Below are 23,748 nucleotides of genomic sequence, written 5' to 3' on the forward strand. Positions count from 1 at the left end.
GCAGCTGGCAGACAGGAGCCTTATATCTGGCCCAAGGCTGCTTCAGTGAGAGAAGACTGGGTGGAGCCCTCTTTCCCAGGACAGCCTGCACCAAAACCCCTTATATTCCTACCCCCGCTCAGATTCCACACACTCCAGCCACAACCTTCATCCTAACTCTGTCCTAGCCCTGAGCCCTAGCCCAAACCCCTCATCAGCAGTCCCAACCTAAACAGAGCTCCCATCTCCCTCAACACATAAAACTGGTCAATTTGCTAGCCATTTCACCCACGGTGGTATGAAAGGAAGCATCTGATTTAATCAATCAGTGATGCGCAAAGTGCGCAGTTACACCCCCACCCCACTTCTGCTGTCTCCCCAGTCCCCTACTTCCTCCCCTGCAGCTTCCACCACTGCCATCACCAAGGAAACACCACACACCCCTGCCACTGAGCCAGTTGGAATGTTCTGAGGCCCTGAGTAAAGTGGCAGGGCCAAGCCAGCAAGTTCCCAGCTTGGAAAGGCAGCTGCACTGGTCCCTGCAGTCCGTACGTCCTGCCTCCCCTCACATGGGGGTGAGGGTTTTTTTTTTTTAAATGGATACTTTAACAACAGATATAAAACTACAACATGGTAATTGCTCAAACACAGATCTGATAGTATGATGGCCTTTGATCCTGCCCCAGTGTAGAAGGGAAGTAACATTCTCCATCAGGCCATTCAGTCATTGGCCTCTTGGCTGAGACTACCAATGAAGTGATCAGACCTGACAGTGGTATGGGTTTTGTTTTTTGTTACCTGCCTGTTCGTTTTAAGCAGGAGTCACAGTTTTCCAGATTACTGTAATTCTTTGGCTCTAATAGCCTAGCCAGGGGTCCTATCAATTCTCTCTCATTAGAGCTGCAATTTTCCTAGCCATCTCTGCACTATAGATCCTCTGGAACATCTTGTAGGCTTCTTACTGCCTCTTTCAACACCACGTCTCGTAGTTCTGGTGCCATTTCACATCCTCCCGCTGCCCCCCCAGTACCCCTTCCCAAACACGCTCCATCTTTTCCTGTTGTTATCCCACAGGTTGGGGGGTGGGGGCACTAATGGCAGGAATGAAAAGCAGGGCCTGATGCAAAACGTTTGCTCACCCCTGGATTAAATGGTCTGACTAACCAGGAATCTGGTATAACTATGCAGAGAAGAGTTTTATAACTTTTGACATTATATAAGGCACTTCCACATGAAGTACAACAGCACCAAGCATCTACATTTAGCAGACGCAGAAAAACACTGTTATTGACTTTGTGCCTACACCCCTCAGACATAAAACAGACACCTAGTTTACCATACGTTACTTTTTAAACATTCACCTGCCCTATATGCACATACTGTGTCCAGCTCACAGGAGTGCCCACCATGGTGAAGATTATCCTAATATGATTTTCAACAGCAGGTCAGCTACCCCAGCCTCTCACTATTGATCCAGGAAAACACCAGATATGTTCAGCCTGGCCCCATAAGTTAGGGTGAAGTTCAAATATATCCTCTTCTAACTCACACAAGGTTTGCTGCCTATTTATAAGCCAGTTAACCAAATGTAGTCTAGCTCATACATAAAATTTCCAGTTCTGTTTTTGCTTCAAGTCCTCTTTTTTGGCATAAACACAGAATACAGGGCTCTGTCAAAAGCAGGCTTCATGGATACCGTGTGTGAAATAAACCACAGTTTTAGTGTCCAACTAAATACTCAAACGTAATCATCTTAGGGGGGAAATCTAGCCTCTGGAAACCAGGAATTCCTATGTGCCAACTCCAGCTACAATATGTACTGCAAACAAGTTAGTTAGCCTCTCTGTCTTGGTTTCCCATTTCATTATATGAAGATAAATACAGGGCCATCTCGACCATTGGTGTGTTCAAAGCACTTTGAAGACACAGAACTTTAGTGCTATTTATTAATACCAGACTAGTCTACATACTTTACAGGCTCTCCAACTCTTAATGCAAAAACAAAATACGTCCCCCAAACCACAGAAGACATGGCTGTATACAGAATAAGATAGTTATGGGGAATTGCGAGAGGCGCTTTTATGGATGGATTTTCAATAGAACATAAGAGATTTAAGAGCGTAAATTGTGCCGAAAGAAGAGCATTGGCAAAACTACTGGAGACAAAGAATTAGACCAGTCTCTTCTGACAGAGTATTTACCCACATCTCTGCCTCTCCACAGCTATTCTTCCCAAAAATATATTTAATTGTTCAGTTGCCTTGGATTGGTTTTAACTGCTTCCCACTTTCCCATCCCCAGCTCATTTGAAATGTCATCAAGATATGGGTTATAATCCGTGCCTCATTAGGACTGAAAGGTCACTTTGCTCCTCAAGGAACTATAATCTGACGCTAAGCATAAATGCTTAAGTCCACCTTTACCTACCCCAAAAATCCACACAACAGAGCAGAATATCCCATGCTCTGCAAATGCAAATACTATCATAAGATTCCAAGAGAATTTTCAAAATCATCCTCTCTCTTCACTGAGTCACTCAGGCTAGCTCTATTCTAAGGAAAAATCTCAGATATGGAATTCTAGCTAAGCCATTATCACACCTAGAATCTGCCTATCAAAATGGATTTTCTGCCCTAGTGTAGATTGGGGATCTTTGGGCTTGTGTCAATGTTCCCTATTCCACCAGATAGTGTGAAGTACCCCAGTCGATGGCCAAACCCAGAGAGACTGATGATGTGGCTTCTTCACACACACAGCAAAACTGAGCTCCAGAAGATTGGCCGTAGTGCAGTGATCTTATGGTAAACGTACAGACATATCCCTAGAAACAAATCTCCAGATTTTAACTGCAGGTATGTAACCCACATTTCCTGAGCATTAGCCATCTTGGGAGGGAAACCCTACCACTGTTATAGCCACACCATACCGTATTACTACTGCAGTGACCAGGGGAAAACTCCCTGAAGGCAGACACTGAGCATGAAGGCCCCTTAACAAGCTCCAGTGCAACAGCTGAAGGCTACAAAAGGCAAGTCTAAAGGACTCCTGGTTAGCATCACCGACCACAGGTAGCCTAGGATGGATTTCTTTCATTTAGAATGACTCCAGGGTTGTTTACAATACATCAGGAACTGTTCTGGCCCTGGGAGCAGCCCAGGATACAGAGGGTGCAAAGATGACATGTTGCCTTGTGGTCCAAAACCTCTTCTCCCTGAGCTGCAAGTTCTATGCTGCATCTACAAGAAATACAACACAGAATTTCACTGCTGGTTTGCCAAAACTGAAAAAACCCCAGTTCAGAGTTCTTAAATATTCAGAAAGGTTGAGTCTATGGCTATGTCTACACTAGCCCCAAACTTCGACATGGCCACGCAAATGGCCATGTCGAAGTTTACTAATGAAGTGCTGAAATACATATTCAGGGCCTCATTAGCATGCGGGCGGCCGCAGCACTTCGAAATTGACGTGGCTCGTCCAGCCAGTGCTCCTTTTCGAAAGGACCCTGCCTACTTCAAAATCCCCTTATTCCTATGAGCAGATGGGAATAAGGGGACTTTGTGGTAGGTGGGGTCCTTTCGAAAATGAGCCTCGTCTGGACGAGCCGCGCAGCAGAGAGCTGTGTCAATTTCGAAGTGCTGCGGCCGCCCGCATGCTAATGAGGCGCTGAATATGTACTTCAGCGCTTCATTAGTAAACTTCGAAATGGCCATTTGTGTGGCCATTTCGAAGTTTGGGGCTAGTGCAGACACGGCCTATGAGTGCATAGAAGAGAGCAGGCACATACAAACAACATAAGCTTTGCTCGTATGTATAACGCGATTAATTCAGATGACTATTTCTTACAAGAAGTCTTTGTCTAGTGAGTTTTTAAAAAAAAAAAACACAAACAAATTCACGCTTTGCTCTTGCTTGCTTGCTTTCTTACTGTGGTTCCTTCCATCTCTTCTACAAGTCCTGATCAATATATACAGGTACTTTTCTGTCATAGTGTACTGGGATTTGCCACGTTGATGACAAGAGAAACTACACGCAAGTTAGGAATACTGGAGCAAGCCTCATTAAAACATGGGTGTGGGCCCCCTGGAGGGTGGGAGGTATAAGGCTCATCCACCTAATTAAAGTTGTTGAAATGTTACTGGTTTTATGTATGTGTATTCACCTTTATAAATTAATAAAGTTTTCACAGTCTACATAGCCTTCTTACATATGCTCAAAGGGATTTTCTTCTCCCCAAATATATATGAAACTAACCAAAATTTCCATCGGTTTGTATTATATTCATCAAGTTGGGGGGGGGGGGGGGCTCCTAATTGCACGGATAAAAAGTGGGGCCTGACGAAAAAGTTTGCTCATCCTTGTATTAAAATATGCAGCAACCACAACAGGAGGTCCAGATGAGGAATGCAAAAAGTCACTTCTGAGGAAATCCAGACAGCAGCAGTAAGACTAAATAACCAAAACCCTAACTTAGGCTTAGAAAACCCAGCAAATCCAGTGACAAAGCAAGGCTGTTGACTGTACACATAATCGTTGTCCAATAGCACCACAAAACAATCCTATAACTGTCTCAAGTACCGTAAACAATTTCATACCCAGCATTCTATTACCTGGGACTCTCAAATAACTGGCATTTTATCCATAAGTAAACTTAAGTTACATTTTCCACAAGCACAGTAAACCCTCGATTTTACGGGCCCCAATTTACTGAATTTCGGGAACAACGGACAAGCCCATTGCTCCCGAAGTCCGCTGGGGTCCATAAAATATTACCTCCACCCCCATCCCCCAAAAAAGTTAAGGGACTTACTGCCGCCAAGGCCTGGAGGAGCCACCACCAGAGCCGCCATGCGCTCCTTTTACCGGGGTGGGGCACATACGTGGTGAGGCAGCCAGACCCACGTAGTGAGTCGCCAGGGGCTTTTTTTTTTTTTGTTTTGTTTTGGGTGGTGGGTGTAGGTGGGCAGTAAACCCTAATTTAACCAACTTTGTGGAATAATGGACACCTCTCCCAGCCATTACTCTGTTAAATCAAGGGTTTACCGAATAATGAAAGTAAATACAAATAAATACAGCAAACAGACGATATATTTACAGTATACAATACTAGTGTTGGTAAATAAAGTACTCTGCATACATTTGTTTGTTTCTTAATATCTAATGTTTTGCTTTAGTGTTATGTATTGCTAGATATACCTCTCTATTATCCAGAATATTTGAATATCTGGAAACCTCCCAGTTCCAGGGCTGCCAAATAGGAAAGAAAGAGTTTACTGTAAAAGCAAACTATATACATTGCCTGCATGTACTTGAATCTACATGTGCTAAGGGTCACAAGCAGGCCTTTATTTTTGAGTATCAACAGTTCTATTCTAGCATGATTAAATTAAGTTGTGAGATCACTGTAGCTTCTTAAAGATGGTGGCTATTTCTATACAGAATTCGTTAAGTAAGTTGTTTCAGGGATGAACTAACAATTCCAAAAAAAACCACAACACTTAAGTTTGTAACGTATCTAAACAAGCAGCTCTGTAATCATAAAACCTAACGGTTCTTCATAGCACAGACTAGCTTTTTTGTGTTCTGTAAAGTACCTTGCACACTTGATGCTCTATAAATAATTTTTAAAAATCTTCCTCATGCATGTCTATGGATTATCCTTCAGTTTTAAAAAAAAAAAAAAAAAGCCAGCCATAAAAAGGGAGGGTGAAACATGGCTAGAGACCGAGAAGGCTGCAAACCTGAAAGACAAATTCAATTCATCTAAATGCAGTTTTCTAGTGTTTACATTTAAAATACCACAGGAGCACAACTGCAGTTCCATTACTGTACTGCCTATGACAGGGGTCAGGAACCAAAATAGCAAGCAGAATTTTTTTCTTTAAATTTGGAAAATAAATCAATAATTCAAGAGCCACAATGCATGTAAATATGACATGATCCTTAATAAACTATATTTGTGTAACCCCTATTTTAAGAACAGTGCACACACAATATGTAATGTGATACCTGTTTATTACAGGATGTTCACAAGTTTTTTACATGTGTGTTTGTACCACTATCTTTCTGAGTTTCAGTCAAACTTCCCTCTGAGAGAAACTAGATGTCAAATCCAGTAAGCATATAGGGGCAATAATTATGTCGTTTCTAGCAAGTACACCGTTAATGTGAATTCATAAACACAATCAAAACACAGATAACAGCATCATACTCCACAGTGAACTGCAGTGAAGGAGTTATCCAATGTCTGAGATCATATATTGTTTGCTATTAGATACTAGTCAGTCATTCTTGGAGTTTTAGATGTTCACCGTTTAGCGAAAATAATCAGGAGGGTTTTTTTTCCCCCACTTTTCAATTAGTGTCAGGAGCCATGAGGAAGTCCTTAAAAACCCACAGGCAGCTCCAGAGCCACAGGTTGCAGACCCAAAGTCTATGCCAATGAGAGGCAACCCGTCACTAGCATAGGTAAACCACTTCCCTGAGAAGTGGTAGGCAGGCTGAAGGAAGAATTACTGTGTTGCAATTGAAGTCATGGAGACACACTGGGCCATCTTCTGTAAAACAACAGGGAAGTCAGAAAACACTCACAATGAACCTGAACTATTAAAACCGAGAACCATCAGCCAGGCAACTCTGGGAAAGCTACAATGCAATGGATCCAACTATTCTCCCTCCCTCAGATTCTACAACTTTTCAGCATTAGTCAAACTCAAAGAGGAAAAAAAGAAAGCAAACAATCTGACAGACAAATGTGCAATAATGTTGTAGCCATGTTGGTCCCAGAATACTAAACTGATGAGATACGGGAAGATACCTCTTACTGAAACAATTTCTGTTGGTGAAAGAAAGCTCAAAAGTTCACCTCTCTCACCAACAAAAGCTGGTCCAATAAAAAAGAAAAACTGCCACCTGCTTTTAAACTCTAGAGGACTGCAAGCCAAAAAGTTCTCCTCACGTTGCACACATTCTATCCAGACTATTTTTAGTCTGCTTTTAAATACTGCAAATGTAACACTCACTACTGTTTTGCATAGAAGAGTAGCTGGAGATCTGATTGTACATATACAGTTCTTCTTGGTAGTTTTTTTTTTTTTAAACCACACACACACACACAGAGCAAGTGACCCTGTGGGCAAAAGGAAAGTATAAAAGTAACTCTCCTTCTCTTTTGACCTTTTCTTGTCCTTAAAACATTGTCAAACTGCTTGTCACTTGCCCCCTGAATCAGACCCCTGAAGGTCACCCATTTTTCTCCTGTCTAGCTGGAGAGACTATACCATGAATTACTATGGTCAGGGTTTATCAGTGCTTTCAAGGTTACAAAGCCCCTCCACCCCAAGGCTTAACGCCCCCTGCACCCCCAAGCCACCCCACATTTAAACACTCCCTGCCACCCCAACCTGCCCCCCAACTTAACACACACACACACACACACACACACACACACAAGCCAGAAACACTACACCCCGCCCTCCAGTGACTCACCAGAGCTACCGCCAGGGCCCCAAGAGCTGCGCCGAATCCCGTAGTCACCTTTCAAAAATGGTACCACTGCTGGCTCTGCAGGCCAGACTTAAAGACTTCACAGACCACATCTCGGACACCTCGATCTACACGCTGGTGGCCTAGCTTACTGATCTGCAGATCAGCATACGACACTCTTCAGAGGGTCAAGAGCCAAGGCACACACCTGCCAGGAGATGGGATCTCAAAACCTCAGGAGGCACCTACCAGGGCTCAGGGTTTCAGCCTTGTTTCTGCTGAAGCCCTGAGCTTCAGCAAGAGTGCCTCATGGGGCTCACCCCAAGTCCCCTCCATTCCATCCTGCAAAGGGGAGGACCCAAGTTCACCTTACCAAGTCAGGTAGATGGGCAACATGGGTGAAAGGCACTCCATGAGCTGCAGTTTAACTCTAAAAGAGCCACACACGGCTCATGTATGACAGTTTGTTTCGTCTTGGCCTATACTGAAGTGCAACAGCATGCTGCAGCTGTTACCACAGCATTTTATGAATAGACATAGCCTCAGTAACATAGATTACAGCAGTTTAGATATACTGTCAGCAATTATTGTGAATGTAGCCAACACCTCAAACCATTTATCAGAATGTTTATACTTCAAGTAAACAATGAACAGAATCAATCTTCCTCCATATCAGTGAACTGAACATCACCTGTAGTGACCTCAAATACTGGACTCTTTCACCAAAAAAAAAATCTGTCCAACAAAAGATACTACCGTCACCCATATTGTCTCTCTAGTATCCTAGACAAATACAAATACAACACTTTTAAAAGGTTATCAGTCTAGAGCATGGTTTCCCAAACTGGGGAAGCGTGTGGCAACCCAGCAGCCCCCCATCATTCTCCCCACTCGAAGAAAGAGACTGCCTTTGCTTCTAGCTATCAGACCCCGCCATTTTAGGTGGATGACCTGGCACAGCTGCTACAAGAACCAGGCAGCCGGCAAAGCCCCACATGTAGCTAGCTGCCTCCTGTAAAGGTGATTGAATGGGTTGGAACAGGATGGGGTTAGATGGAGGGCTCAGGAAGGGGTAAGAGCGGGGGTCAGTGGTGCCTGGCTTTGTGGGAGGGGAGGAGCTTAGGCAGGTGACTTGCAGGACTTGGGCTGGCAGGTGGGCGGCTGGCCCTGGCAGCATGGGATGGCTTGAGCTTGTGGGCAGCCAGCTGGCCCCACCAACATGAGACTTTGGTTGACTGGCACATGGCTAGGGTGGGTGGCTGGTGGGCAGGCAGCTGGTCTGGGCAATGCGGGGCTCAGGTGCAGGGCAGGCAGGCAGCTCTGGTGGTGCAAATTTCAGGTGGGTGGGTGGCTTGCATGTGTAGCTCTGGAGGCTGGCCTGGTGCTCAGGCACCCAGCCAGCTGGGGCTACTTCAGGCACTCACAATGGACTAAGAAAAACTATTTGTGCTTATTTTTAATTTTAAATAACATTTTATATCAAGTTTGTGTTTATTTTAAATTAATTGAATTTTTTGTTAAAGGGTGGTTCTATGATGGTAAAAAAGAGGTAGGGGGTTTGAGGGTTTCTCAAAATTCAAAAGAGGGGCATGATACCAAAAAGTTTGGGAACCACTGGTCTAGAGCTATTAGTTCTTGCTTTGTCTTGTTACTTAACATAACAGATTCCACCCCCCACCCGAAAAAATGTAAAACCTTTATATAGAGAGTTTTCATTCACATTTTGATCTCACAGCACATTGAGGCAACAGGCCAACTAACTGATTGACAGACATCAATACAAAATAATTAGCTTTTTACACTTCTTTGCAATCTGTTACACCGAATCACTGGGGGGGTCAGTTTATCCATCAAGTTATATTATGACCCTCAAATCTTCTGGTTTCTAAGGCTCCCTGTTGCACTTATGCATCAGGAGAGGGACATTCAAGTTTCAACCGTGGTGAGAACAGTAATGTTCCAGAACATACACTATATGAAGTAGCATATCAGAATCTTCTCTTTCCCCAAAAAGATATGAGAATTTCAGGCTGACAATATAAGTTTCTCTTAAGTGGACCACCACCCCTGAGCTCCCACAGGAAAAAAGGCCATTTTTCAATAGTATCTTTAGAACAAGATAAATAACCCTGTAGAACACATACAACTGAATCAGCACCTCATAAACCGGCACCCAAAGAAAAAGGTTAACTTCATAAGCCAGTTATCAATACACTCCAATTGTGTATATGTACATATATTTAAAAGAATGCATCATATAAAAAGGCATACCCTGAGCAAATTTTGAATTGCAAGCATCTCTTAAGCAATATCGTGCATTAAGGTTCAATATCCAAATGTACTTCTTTTTATCACTAGTTATCAAATATTATAGCTTTAAATCCTCCTTATGATACAGGAAAATCCCAATTATCTGACCCCCGGTTATGTGACACTGTTTCACCAGATACCACCTTGGGAGGCGTGGGATAAAATGAAATGTTGGATAACTAGGGGTCAGATAATCTTCCCCAGACTTGCGCAGCCAGCAGCCCAGCCCAGCCAAGCACTAGCAGCAGCTGCCCAGACAGCCATTGGGGCTCACTTCTTGGGGCAGCTGGGGCTCCATACCCTGGACTGGCAAAGGGAATAGCTGCCTGCCCAGGGTCAGTGGGGGCTGCCCACCCTTGGGCTTCAAACCCCAGGGCCACCAGCAACTGCCCATCCTAGGGAGCCACCCTGGGAGCCGGATCTGTGACAGCCAGCAGCCTGCCCTGCGGAGCAGATAGCTAGCTCTGCAGAGCCTGCAGCCACACCAGGGAGCCTGCACCCTCCCTACAGAAAGGGCACAGGCAGCCCCTTCTCTTTCCTCCCACTTCCCACCTAACCAACCCTGATCATCTGACATTTTAGAACAACAAGAAGTCTTGTGGCACCTTATAGACTAACGTCTTTTGGAGCATAAGCTTTCGTGGGCAAAGACCCGTTTCAGCAGATGTATGAAGCGGGTCTTCGCCCACAAAACTTATGCTCCAAAATATGTTAGTCTATAAGGTGCCACAAGACGACTTGTTGTTCCAGAAGCTACAGACTAACACGGCTATGTCTCTGACATTTTAGGTTATCAGCCCATGGGTCAGTCCAGATTATGTCAGATAATTGGGGTTTTACTACAATTTTCAGCCTCTACCTAACAGAGGGGTAACATATGTTGCTAATGCAGCATGTTAAACCAACTCTTTAATAATGGCCCTTCTAAAATGAAGAGATTGTGTTTTATTTTCCCAAGTCTCATTTCCATAAGGCAGTATCAGAACATGTTTATCTGTACTTGTATCCACACCCAACAGAAAGAAAAATTTAACCCTAAATGATCTTGTATTGCCATTACAAAACTGTACCTGACATTACAGCACTGCAGACTACTAGCCCCAGAGTTAGACAGATGCCAAATAACCCCTGAATCAATCCAAAACTGATTAAGTGCCGACCATAAAAAAATAGCTTTAACACACCACTGTTGACACTAGCCATACTGTATTAGGGCCCCAGAAGAGTAAAGTTTCTTTCTACACAATGAACAACAAGAAGCCCTGTGGCACTTTACAAACTAACAGATATTCTGGAGCATAAGCTTTCGGAGGCAAAGACCTGTTTCGTAAAGGGGTCTTTGCCCCTGAAAGCTTATGCTCCAAAGTGTCTTAGTCTAGAAGATGCCACAGGACTTCTCGTTGTTTTTAAGAATACAGACTAACACAGCTACCTCTCTGATAATTTCTACACAATAAATGCAACCATTAAGAGCCAGTTTGTCCTCTAAGGGCTTCAAAGGTAAGGGGGTCTGATGGTGTTAAGTACCTTGAACAGAGATCAGAGACTTGTAGGATCAGGCTCCCAGAACGCTCAAAGACACACAGACGTGAACTGAGCGTATGGAGCAGGCGGGGGAGGAGGGGACTGTAAAAAAAAAACGAGCACCGTTTGTTGGAAAGGGAAGGAAAACAACTGCATGTGCATGGGGGGAAGGGGATGCTGTGACTCCCGAGGAATTGCATGTTTCCCATCCTAGCGGAGCGAGGCTATGCTCCCACTGACATTAGATAGGATTTTAAAACCGCCCCTGTGGATGGGCATCACTGGCTCCCCCCACCCCCGGTTCTGCTGCTGGCGGCCTCATGACGGCGGCCCCTCTCTGTTCCCGGGACTTCACTGCTGCTGCCCGAGGGTGCCCCAGCCGTTGGCCGCCCGGCCTGGATCCCCCCAGGAGAGGTTCGCGCCTGCCTGGCGCAGCCCGGCCGTACACCGCGTCCAGAGACCGGCCGAAAGAGCCGTCGCGGCCAGCGAGACGCTGCGAAGCCGCAGCTCAGAAGTGAGAAGCCGAGGGGCGGAGGCGGGAGGCTGAGGAGCGGCGCGAAGGGCGCCCAGCGCCTGCCGCAGCCGCCGGAGGGGGGGTGGGGTGGGAACGGCGCGCGCCCGGCCGGGCTGCGCGCCCCCCCACAGGCTGCAGGCGGAAGAGGCGGAACCCCCTTGCCGAAGCTGACTAGAAGGGGGGGGGGCGCGCGCAGAGACACACCCCGACCGGCCGCACCGCGCAAGGGACCCCCCCCCCACGCGCCCCACAACCTCCGGCCGCAGCCCGAGGACGGTGTTCGCTTACCTGCCCCCCGCGCAACGCCACCTCTGCCCAGCCCCACCACGAGGCGCGCGGCGGTTGTTTACCAACTCAGCGGCCCAGAGCCAGGCTCAGTCCGCCTGCGCCCCGCCCCCTCGCCGCTCCCATTGGCTCCGCCGCGGCCGCCTCCTTCGCCTTTGGCGCGTCGACTTGGGAGGAGCCCGAGGCGCCCCGGCCCCCGCGAGCAGAGCGTGCTGGGCCCGTGCTCGCCGCGCTTCCTCCAATAGCGGACAGGGGCGGGGACAGCTCCAGCCAATGGGGAGGCGTCGCTGGCTGAGCCCCTCCCGCCCTGCTGCGGGCCTCTCAGCTGCGCAGGCTTCTGGCTTGCGGACAGCAGAGCGCCTGGGGGCGGTTTCAGAGCCCAGCGGCGGTTGCCGCGTGTCCATTTCTGTCTGCGCCCCTCCCCCTACCTCTTCTGCACCGCCCGGAGCTGTTGTCTGCGTGTCGCGTGTTCGGGGCCCCTCTCTCGCCGCGTCCTGCCCGTGCCAATGGCGTGCGGGGGAGCCGGGCACAGCTGGCAGACGGCGTTTCTCCCGCTCCGCTCCGGACCGGGCGTTGCATTTCCGCGTAAGCGTTTAGGCCGGGCCATGCAGCACCCAAGCATCCTCCTCCTCCCTTCTGCACCTGCTTTTGCTCCCCCCCTTTTCACCCCCACAGGCCAAGAAGTCAAGGTCTTAGGCGGTGCTAAAAAGTAGACGCAGCTTAGGGGTGGATTTAAATGGGGGTGAATTGTACGTTATTCTGAGGTCCCTACCGAATTCACACCGTGCTGCATCAGGGCCCATGAAGCTGGTCTCTTCACCGCATGAAAATCTGTTCCCTGTAGTCTTTTCCTCTAGACTATGCAGGTCTGGGGGAGATCAGCATTTCTCAGACCGGGGGTCCTGAACCAGAAGTGTAGCAGGAGGAGGTAGTGGTTCTTGGAAGGAGATACAGTGTTGTCACTGTTACTTCTTTGCTGACTTTATATGTGAAGATACACCTATCCTAGAACTGGGAGGGACCTTCAGGGGTCATAAAGTCTAGTTCCCCAGCATGACCTATCACCCTCCTTAACAGTTGTTTTTTTTTTGGGGGGGGGGAATCTATTTGGCCCAGATCTGTAAATGGTTCTTTCAATGATTGAACTTAAGACCCTGGAGTTTGCACATTAATGCACAAACCACTTAAGCTATCCTTCCCCCACAAAAACAAACAAACCTCTGCAGCTGGAGAACCTGTTGACCAAGTACCCAGTTCTGAAAGCCATGGCAGCAACAGCAGGACAGCAATACAGATGGAAAATTCAACACCCTGTCACCTTCTGCACTGCTGCCTTCAGAGCTGAGCAGCTGGAACAGTGTAGTTGCTAACTGAGGGCCCAGCTGTGCTGCTGGAGAGCCTGTTGATCAGGCACTCATTTTTTAAAGCTGGGACAGCAACAGCAGTCCAGCAATAAGGATGGCAATTCCATACCATCCCACCTTCTGCACTGCCGCCTTCACAGCTGGATGGCTGGAGTGTGGCAGCTGCTGAGTGCACTTAACTCACTCCCCACCCCCTCCACTCACCACCCCTGCATAGCTCCTGCTCAACCCCACCCCCACCTCTGACTCTAGCTCACCACCCCTCAGGCATGACTACGACTCAACCTCCCCAGGCCCAGTTCAACCCTCTGCTGGCTCACCCCCATACCTGGCTCTGGTTCCAGCTCACCACCCCTCACACACAGCTCTGGCTCAACCCACCTTCCCATCCTGGTTCAACACCCCATGCCCCCCCAGCCTGGCTTACCATCACCACGCACAGCTCCGGATCAACTGCACCTCTCACCCCCCTACAGCCCTAACCAACCCCACACTTAGCCCCCCACACCCACCTCCCCTGACCCCAACCCACTGCCAGGCTTAACTGCCCCCAACTGCCCCCTCACCTCAGGACTTACCTTTCTGCTGGTTCCCCAGCTGCAGAACATGAATTCTGCCAGGAAAAAAGCTGGACCCCCATTTACATGAAATCCAGGTTATGTAAGGGTGCATGGAACAGAACCCTCATGTAACTTGAGGCTCTGCTGTACATTTTTCCAGCATAGACCAGGCCAAGCTTGTAACATGTTCATCTTACACCTTCATATAGTTCCTGTCTGTCACAATGTCACCAGGTGCAAACAGCAAAAATTTGCACCTAAAATTGGTCTAATCTTGTGAGAGAAGAATAAAAAGGTTGAGGAGTGAAGGTGGGGGGAGGTTAAAAATCAGGGCTAGAATGGAAGTCATAGGGCTGGCTTTATGGGTGGGTGACTGACCTGTGTGCTGTGGTCATAGGGGAGCTGTGGTCAAGAGACAAGTAGTGCGCAGGCCTGGTGTCTGAAGCCATGAAAGGGATCTTAAGGCAACGAAGGTGGGGGAGTTAGCCAGGTTTAGGGGACAGGGGAGCAGAGCCAGAGCTTGGGGAAACAGCAGGGGCAAGGGATGCCAAAATACAAGCTTGCACAGGGTTCCATTTTCCTTAAGACATAAGAACATAAGAATGGCCATACTGGGCCAGACGAGAGCAGTGTGAGGTTCTGATGGATTCACTAACCCCTGAGCTAAAAGTTATAAGTTTGGCAGATGCATGGCCACCTCGTCTCTCAGTTTTGTATGGGACCAAAGCAGGTGCCCTGTTGAATTAATATTTTAAATTAATAGATATAGGAAATCACAAAACACCAATTTATTGTAAATTCCTTTATTAAATCCAAAGCCACATGATGATACTTCTTTATGCAGTTACTCTAAACATGCCTTAAAAAGCCTAACTAATAAGCAGTTCATTACATCCAAACAAAACAAAAGAGCAGTCATGTAGCAATTTAAAGACTAACAAAATAATTTATTAGGTGATGAGCTTTATTAGGTGAAAGCTCATCACCTAATAAATTATTTTGTTAGTCTTTAAAGTGCAATATGACTGCTCTTTTGTTTTATTAGAATACAAACGTGGCTACCTCTCTGTTAATATTCTACATCTAAACAACAACAAAACATTCATAAGCATTTGATCAAGAGACGTACAAATGGGCTAACCCCAGGGATGCCCAGACCTACATTGGTCTGGTCCCAAGTGGTCAGACAGAGATTAGCTGTGAGCCTCTTAAGAGTTTACTACTGTATACCCTTTAGCTAACAAGGGATGTTATTGCCAATTGCTGACTTGGCTAAAAACAATTTGAGACAATTCACTGCCCCCCCCCCCCCCCCATTTGCAGTCTTATCCAGATAAGCTTTACAACCTCTTTTCGTCCCAAGGCTTTTCCTCCCCTCATGGTTGTTGTGCAACAGTTTCCCATTGCACCTGGGTTCACACAGATTTTATCATTGGTGTGTGGGTTGGAATGGCTGTGTTGGCTCATTTTAAGATGGTTTCACTTTGATTTAAAACCACCTGCAGTCAGCCCTATGGGTCCAAGGCCTTCTGCTTACCCAACTGGTTATTCTTTGAACCAGACATCCTCCCTACTTTATTCCTTCTAGCCTTAGAACTCACTATTTTCAAGGTCTTTCTTCTACCTCTCATTCAGGGCTTTTCTCTACAACACCTATATTTCCTCAAACAAACTTTAGCTAACTTCAGTTTTTAAGTTGATTACTTCTACAGCACCTAATGCATTCCAAGAAACATCTTAGGCAGCTGGTTCTCATTCATGGGGAGCACACACCACTGGTAGCAGTGTCTCCTCTTGACTAATTTAGGAAGCTGCCTATCCAACATGCCCCTAGTGGTCAAAAGGAAATGAGAGAGGGTTCTGTCTGTCTTGTCCTTTATGCCCTGACATAAGAACACAAGGAAGTACAAGGAGCCTTCTAGGCTGGGGGGACCTCCTCTGGCCTCATGCATGAGCTGCACAGACACCAACAGTAGCATCTACATTGATGCATATTGAAAAAGAGCCGCTGTGTTGAGTGATGTACAAGTGAGAGGATTCTGAAAAAAACAGTGTTCTGGCTCTGTATGAGGCATATTCAGAGGCCAGATCGTAACAAGAAAAAAAGTGAAGAGTCCTACTGCACCTAACTTAAAAAGTAGGGCTGGTTGGATCACTGCTGCACTGGCTCTAAGTTTATTACCCACTCCCACATATTTAATTCTAACTTATTCCAGGTGGAGACTGAGTAGCATTACTCCAATCAACGTACTATTCACAAGAGCAGGGGTTCTCTTCAACATTGCTGAAGGCTGCTCTTTGCAAGCAGGCTGTTCTGCTGGCAAACTTTTGTGTTTCTCTCAGGAAATTGACAATAGAGCCAGCTCGCAGAGGACAGGTTCACAGAACTGAGCTTTTGTCCCTCCAATCAACTGAAGTGCTGGATTGTTTAAATTCAAATGGTCATGCTCCATGTGCAAGTCACTAGCCAGTGAGTGGGTCAGCTCAGTGCAATTGATTTACCCATTACCAGTAGCCAGTCCGTTGTGGGTAGGTGACAACTGCCCAGTTGAGTTATTCATGGCCACTTTACTGGTGTCTGGTAACTGAGGAGCCATTCCTGAGGTCAGTCAGGGAAGGCTGTTAAATTCAGATGTGGGTCTCTATCTCCCTGTTTGTGTTTGTTCAGTTAAAGACCAATTAATGGCAAAAGTTGCTTTCTCTGCCTGAGCTCAGGCACACAGCTGTCAGCGGAAGAGAGCTCAAACAAGAAAACTAAAGCTGCTGAAAAAGATTGACTGGCCCAGAGGTAAAGCCACAAGCATTGGAGTCAGGAGATCTGGGTTCTGCCACACTCACCCCCGACCTTGAGCAAACCATATAATTTAGCAGCTCTGTAAAACAGGGCTGAGAGTGCTAATACTCTGCCCCCACTGTGTTATGAAGCTTGATACTCTGAAGTGCATAACATGCTTGGAGAGGCTCAGATGAAAATCAGGAGGGAAGTGCCAGCTCTTAGAATAACTGTAAACCCTCGTTGCTTTTCTGGAAAAGAGTTGGTCCTCAGGGACAATGTCTGATAAAGTACCTGAAAATGTCTATAGTTAGTCTGTAAGGTGCCAAAGGACTTGTGAGTTTTTACCTGAAAATGGTGTAGATTTCACCCTCCTTTATGGATCCCTGACTCTTCCATGGAATCATTTAACTGCAGGACAGGAAGGGACCTTGAGAGCTCTCAGGGTTCCAGCTGGACAGGCCCAAGCTACCAACTCACATTCATTTCTCTGCAAAATATACTCATGTGCTCTCTTTTGAGACCGATTCACTTCAGCACTATTCACACTGCAAAGGCACTGACAGGGCTGCTTGAGAGTAGGTAAAAGGTCAAATCTATTTTCAAACCCAGAATAGTACAAGCCTCCTTGGAAAAAGACTGGTTCATCACAGAGTTGCTGTAGAGAAGCCACTGGATAGTTGTGGAAGAAATGACAAAACTACTACAAACAGTTTAAAGCGTGGGTGTCCAACCTTTTGGCTTGCCTGGGCCGCATTGAGTGAAGATAGTCTTGGGCCACGTACAAAATATAGTTAATGTATATAAACCACATAATAATGTTAAAAGTTTACGATCTTGTGGGGCCACATTACTAGCTGTCCAGGGCCGCATGCAGCCCATGGGCCGCAGGTTGGACACGCCTGATTTAAAGAGTCAGGTGTCTTGGCATTGTTTCATGCCCTTTATTACGCCAGCCTGGTCTAAGTTCATTGAACTGTGTATGTGCATTGGACACAGTAGACAGATCCGGACAAAGAAACAGTCATTCCAGACCTGACCTTCATCGGTTTGCAGCCCCTCCCTCCCCTATTTTTTAACCTTGAATTCTTTCCAGGCCTGGAAGTGAAGATCTTACTAGGAGTCCATGCTCTGAGCTTTGTGTGGCAAAGCATGGTTGCTAAGTGCTCCTGGTCTCCGTTAGCCTTCCGTATGACCCAGAGTTTGACTTGGCAGCACTACACGTTCTCGAAAGCGTCTGGTGTGTTTGCCATCTCGTTCACCTACCCGCCCTCCCTAATCACACAGTAACACCTCATAGAACTTCACACACACACACACACACACACACACACACACACACACACACACACACACACTCTCTCTCTCTCTCTCTCTCTCTCTCTCTCTCTCTCTCTCTCTCTCTCTCTCTCTCTCTCTCCCCCGCCCCCCGATTTTTGGTTACTAATTATTTTGTTCAACATACCCCAAATGCGTCAACTGTCCTGGCATGCTGCAAAAAACGATGCTTGAGAAGGTTTTTGGAGCGGGCTCATGCATGCTTCCCAGAATGACGAAAGGCTGGGAATGACCCTCTGCACATGAGCTCCTGTTTGAAATTTTATTAAGGCTGTTGAGATATCATTGTGTTGATAAATAGATCTCCTGGTACCTTGAGTCCTGGAGATTTATTTAACGCTCAATAAAATAAATTTAGCACTAAAAGGCTGTCTATGATGCTTCCCTGACCCACAGCCACATACTGGCACAAACGACAAGATGGCATAAGCAGCAAAAGTTGTTAACACAATTTTCTGGCAGCTCCAGTATGTGATTTATGGCAATTTGATATTTTGGGTGTAGCATAATTAAATCTTAATCTATCGGGACATAATTCTCCTGGACTTCAGTGGGAGCTGGAGCAGGCTTGAGTTTAGCCTTGAAAGAGCTGAGGATGGTGTGGGGTTGGTAGGAGGACATGCAATGGTTTTACTGAGAGGTATTGGAAGTAGAAGTGCTTATGATGCTGCAGTAACTCATCTGTACTAGAAAAGGCTTCCATCGGATACAGGACTTGCAGTATTGATGGCTTTCAGCACTCACACTATTATGTATAGTTGCAACATCAATGGTTTTATTTCACTTAAATGAGGAACAACAGGCCATAGAACCCAGGTATTTACAGTGATGTAAGTGAGCCAAGGATCAGGTCCCGAGTGGGGGAATAGGGGCGAGATAGATGTGCTTGATATTCTCTGCCTAGTTCCTGTGGCTGCTACACCCTCTTCTGATCTCTGTGTTTTGCATGGCTCATTCGTTTTACGCATCCCTGGAATGCTGGGACCACAGGCAACTTACACTAGCTCTGCCCTAGTCTAACCCTGAGATGGCGTTGGGAGTTGTCATTTAGTCCAGGCTGCAGTTGACACAAGCACATCCCCCTTTTGGGAAACTCCCACTGCAGCTGCTAGGCCCTATCCCTAGCCCAGCTATAACGGACACCAGCTGCCATCATTTCCAAGCCTCTATTTATTTATATCTTTTTTAATATCATGCCCTAAATAGCACTGAGCATTGACACCTTCTGCCAGGCAGACAAACTGTGCGCTTATTTGCAGCAGCCAAAACATTTAACAAGCACGCAGTACGTAATGGAAGATAAGTCTAATAAGCAGTGAGATGTTTAACTCCTTATGTACACAGAGCACACACAGCAGCTTGACTTGGGGTGCAACTGGGGATGCATGACAGTAAGGCTACAGGGAGGGATGAGGCATGAGAGGAAGCATGGTCTAGCGCATTAGTTCCCTACTTTTTCCACTAGTACAGGTCCCCAATCACTCCTCCAAACCATTTGTGAACCCTCATCAAAACCAATTCTGGCCACTATGCACACTTCATTAAGTGCAAAATTAAACAAATTTTTGGACAGAAATTAATAAAAGTATTGGAAGATATTTAATGTGCAAATAATTGATTGTAACTTTACAATTTATTTAAAACCTATTTGCTATGATCATTTTTATTTATCTTTTATTCCCCCCCGCCCCCAGAGTCCCTGCAATACCCTCACAGTCCCCCAGGGATCCGCAGATCCTAGGTTGGGAACCACTGGTCTAGCATCCAGGGACTTGGCCTGAGAGACTGGGTCTATTCTTGGCTCTGACACAGCCTTCCTGCACTAGCTTCGGGAAGTCGTTTAGCAACTCTCCACAGAATTGGGGTAAGAGAACCGCCCTATCTCAGAGGGGTGTGGTAAGGATAAAGACATTAAGGATTGAGCTGTTCAGGTGCTACAGTAATAGGAACCATGTAAGTTACTTAACATGAGAAATTTGATAGACACACAACCCCCCGGCCCCTAATAGAGTAGGCCCTATTACACTGAATACCCCTCTTCCTCACTGACAGACACCGAGCCTAGGTGCAGTTACAAAAGGCTCCTTTCATCACTCCATGAAGGAGCCAAAAACCACAGGGGGCTCCTGGCACATGTAAAACTGATACAAAGACAGGTCTTAGGGACAGCTCATGGGTCCCACTGGGGAAAGGAGTAGAGGACAGGAGGGAAGTGTATGAACAGAGCACACACCACCATGGCTGTTTTGCTTCCCAGAACCTACAGGACCTCTGGAAAGCAGAATACATTAGAAAATTTGAGGCTACTTAACTTACAGCAGGAGTTGGCAGGGCCATGCAAAACCCTATGACTTTGAAGCTTCGTTCAGACAGAAAAGAACACCCTCACACACAAACCAAAAATTACATCTGTGTAACACCCCTCCAAACTCAGCCAGAGCTGCAGCAGCAGGCTGCACACTGAAGCCAACTTGGTTTGAACAGTTTCCACCACAGTCTCAAAAATCTGCCTGCAGCTGTGCCAAAGCTCCAGTGATGTTTGGAAGGCAACATTTGCCTGCTTTCTTAGTACAAAAGGGTAGGTTGAAAAAGACTTTAGCTTCAGCAGGAAGACAAAGAAGGTATGGAGGGAGAGTCAAATAATTAAGGTCCTACCAAATTCATAGTCATGGAAAAACACATCACTGACCATGATATCTGGTCTTTTGTGTGCTTTTACATATTTAATGGGGAAGATCAGCATTTCTCAAATTATAGGTCCTCACCCAAAAGAGAGTACTGGGGCTTGCAAAGTTACCATTCCCCCTACCCCTACAGCTATTGTTACCATTACTTATTCACAGACTTCAGATCTGGTGGCTGTATCACGCCTTCCTTCCTCTGTGCTGGTGCTTGGAAATGGTGCTTGGAAATGGTTCCCAGCCAGCAGTCACTGCTCTCCAGCTGCCCAGTTTTGAAGGCAGCACTGCTAGCAGTAACACAGAAGGATGGTAGTAGAGACATCCCACCAACCCCTACAATAAACACCACCCTCCACTTCCTTTTGAGTCAGGACAAAACCACCATTTACAATACCATGAAATTTCAGATTTAAATATCTGAGATGATGAAATTTATGATTTTTAAAATCCAATGACGATGACATTGACCAAAATGCATTGCAAATTTGGCAGGGCTCTACAAATGATCTTTTAAAATATGTGATGCTGCCTGTTGTAGACTTGCTGCCCTCTGGTGGCCGTCATGGGGAATATTTCGTCCCCCCAGTTACTTCAGTCCAAAAAGTGAAGAAAAAACAGGAAATCAAGAAAACACAACTCATCCAGATTCAATTTAAAATGTAGATTAAATTAGAAACAAAAAGGCTAGTAGGAACATTCTGTACGATTAATTTACAGATCATGTGATTGAGAAGATGACAGAACTGACTGGGAGCTTTGTTTGAGCTACAAACTTTTTACTTCAGTGAATGAGTAATCAAGAGACTATGGTCAAACTAACCCCTGCTAGCGGTGGTAAAAGGACAGTTGGATTAGTGATTAAAGCAGGGGAGTGGGAGTCAAGACTGATGGCTTCTGTCACTGGACCTTGCCAGTGACATGCTATGTAACAATAAGCAAACATCTTAGGCCTTTGGTGCCTCAGTTTCCTTATCGGAAAATGGGGATAATGGCAATGAGCTCATACAGGTTATCAGGGGTTTAAATCTATACACAGCAGCACTGTACACAGCCCCCAATGCCGGCTTCATCTATGGCAGGGTTAGGGACCCTATGGCCCAAAGGCCAGATCCAGGCTGCTCAGCCCCTCCTTTACAGCAGGGAGCCCAAGGATCGGGGAGCCATGTGTGCACTTGGGGAACCGTGTCAGGTAAAAGTCCCTACATCACCCTCATGTGCCCTCTCCTTCTGCCCAGACCCCAAAACCTCCTCTGCTCCTGCACCTGCCTTCCTCCCCAACGCCCCCCCGCCCCCGCACCTCCTGCAGAGACCTCCCACCACAGATCCTCAGCTCACTCTTGCACCCACTCTTCCACCCAGGCTCCACACCTCCATCTTGCTCCCCAGCAGCCCCCTCCACATACTGAACCCTACCCCCTAATTTCTGGTCCTGCCCCAGGCTCCCAGAAGAATTAACATGGGCTGGGGGAAGCCATGAACCTCGGGTCCCTCTTTTCCACCCCCGCACCAGTGGGACTGCAACATAAGGAAAGAGCCGGGTCAGGGGGTCACATCAATGAATATGTTGGAGTCTCGGCAGCTACTTTTTTACAGGTCTCCTGTCTCTCTGCTAAGTGAGGAAGGAGCAGAGGTGACTACAATGCCCCTATCTATACTGGAGGCAGAACACAAGGATTCTACCCACCGGAGGTCAGGGAACAGGAATTTTCCATAGAAATAGCTGGCATCTGGTACACACAGTAGAGGCATCACTCCTCTGCCTCATAGCTTGAGTACGTAACTGGTGACCCCTGTAAGACATCGCATGTACTGGCATCAGTTAGTGCTGGGATAAGACCATAGAGACTGGATTACTAACTAGTCCCGTATTTGTCACTTTCTTTGCTTTCTACCAAGCCTACAGCCAGCACTGCAGCACCTCCAACTAGCTAGCCAGGAGGTGAAAGGCAGAATACCTACAACTCCCCATTTACGACAGCTGTTGGTGCTGGGCACCTCTGAAAGCCAGGCCCTGGGTAACTGGATGCTTACCGAAGTCCTAACAGATTAGCTAGGATGGTCTCCTCCTCTGGTCAATTCCCATCCTGTTCTCTTGGCCAAAATCCACCTTCGGCTACTCTCACTGACAAAATACACCCACCACATCTTCCACTTCCCTTCTCCCTCCCAGGCACAGTTTTCCAGCATCCACCCTTGTTTTAGTGTTTCCTGTCTCCTACCCTTCAGACAGGACATGTTATATACCTGGAACCACCTCTCCTCCAAATTGGTATCAGGCTAATCCTCAGCTAGCGTCAGTGACAGAGCTCCCGTGAAGGAAGTCTAATGAAGATCAGACCCTATACAGCATCCCCTGAAGATTCAGCACAAACAGAGGCCACCAGTTATAGAGAACACTTACAGGACCAGAACCTTAGGCATGCAAGCACATTACACCACAGATCTGACCATCTATCGCAGAGATAGTTTCAGGTACAAATTGTGCTGAAAAAGCAGTAATGTCAAGTTTAAACAGCAAGTGCTTCCTAAAGACTCTCAAACTGGGGTGAAAGAGGAGGAAACACCAGCTGAAAAACAGGATGGGTTTTATCATGTGTTTTATCACCACATTACAACATTGGCAGAAATAGCTAAGGCACAAAGAATTACTGTTGGCGGCTCTTTTTTTGGTGGACAGTTAATTTGTTCAGGAGAAAATGAGCCAAATCCTGCTCTGCTAGATACCACGTACACCCAAATTCAGCTTAGTTTTAAACAGCTTGTTTCTAAGAATGTTATCAGTCTTGGCCTCTGTGCCGTGCCTGGTAGAGTCTCTTTCCCTCCTACAGATATTCATTATTTATAGCACAATAAAGGCCAGAGACTTAGCTCACTGCTCCACTGTGACATATGCCGTACACAGTAGGAGACAGTCCAGGCCTTGACAAACACTCATTGC

General features: G+C 46.5%; 1 protein-coding gene across 2 annotated transcripts in view; it reads right to left on the minus strand.

The window, feature by feature from the left end:
* The window catches only part of COQ8A (coenzyme Q8A), a 90,235-nt gene extending 78,005 nt beyond the window's left edge, over positions 1-12,230 (minus strand). The window contains exons 1-2 of one of the 2 annotated variants that reach the window (XM_074989870.1): positions 12,098-12,140; positions 11,299-11,397 (exon numbers count right to left, since the gene is read on the minus strand). The gene's annotated coding sequence lies outside the window, so the exon portion shown is untranslated. Of the gene's footprint in view, positions 1-11,298; positions 11,398-12,097 lie in introns of both variants that reach the window. The other variant, XM_074989869.1, reaches the window with a different exon arrangement.
* Positions 12,231-23,748: the final 11,518 nt, after the last annotated feature.

The sequence above is a fragment of the Carettochelys insculpta genome, chromosome 3, assembly GCF_033958435.1.
Source record: "Carettochelys insculpta isolate YL-2023 chromosome 3, ASM3395843v1, whole genome shotgun sequence".
Lineage (NCBI taxonomy): Eukaryota > Metazoa > Chordata > Testudines > Carettochelyidae > Carettochelys > Carettochelys insculpta.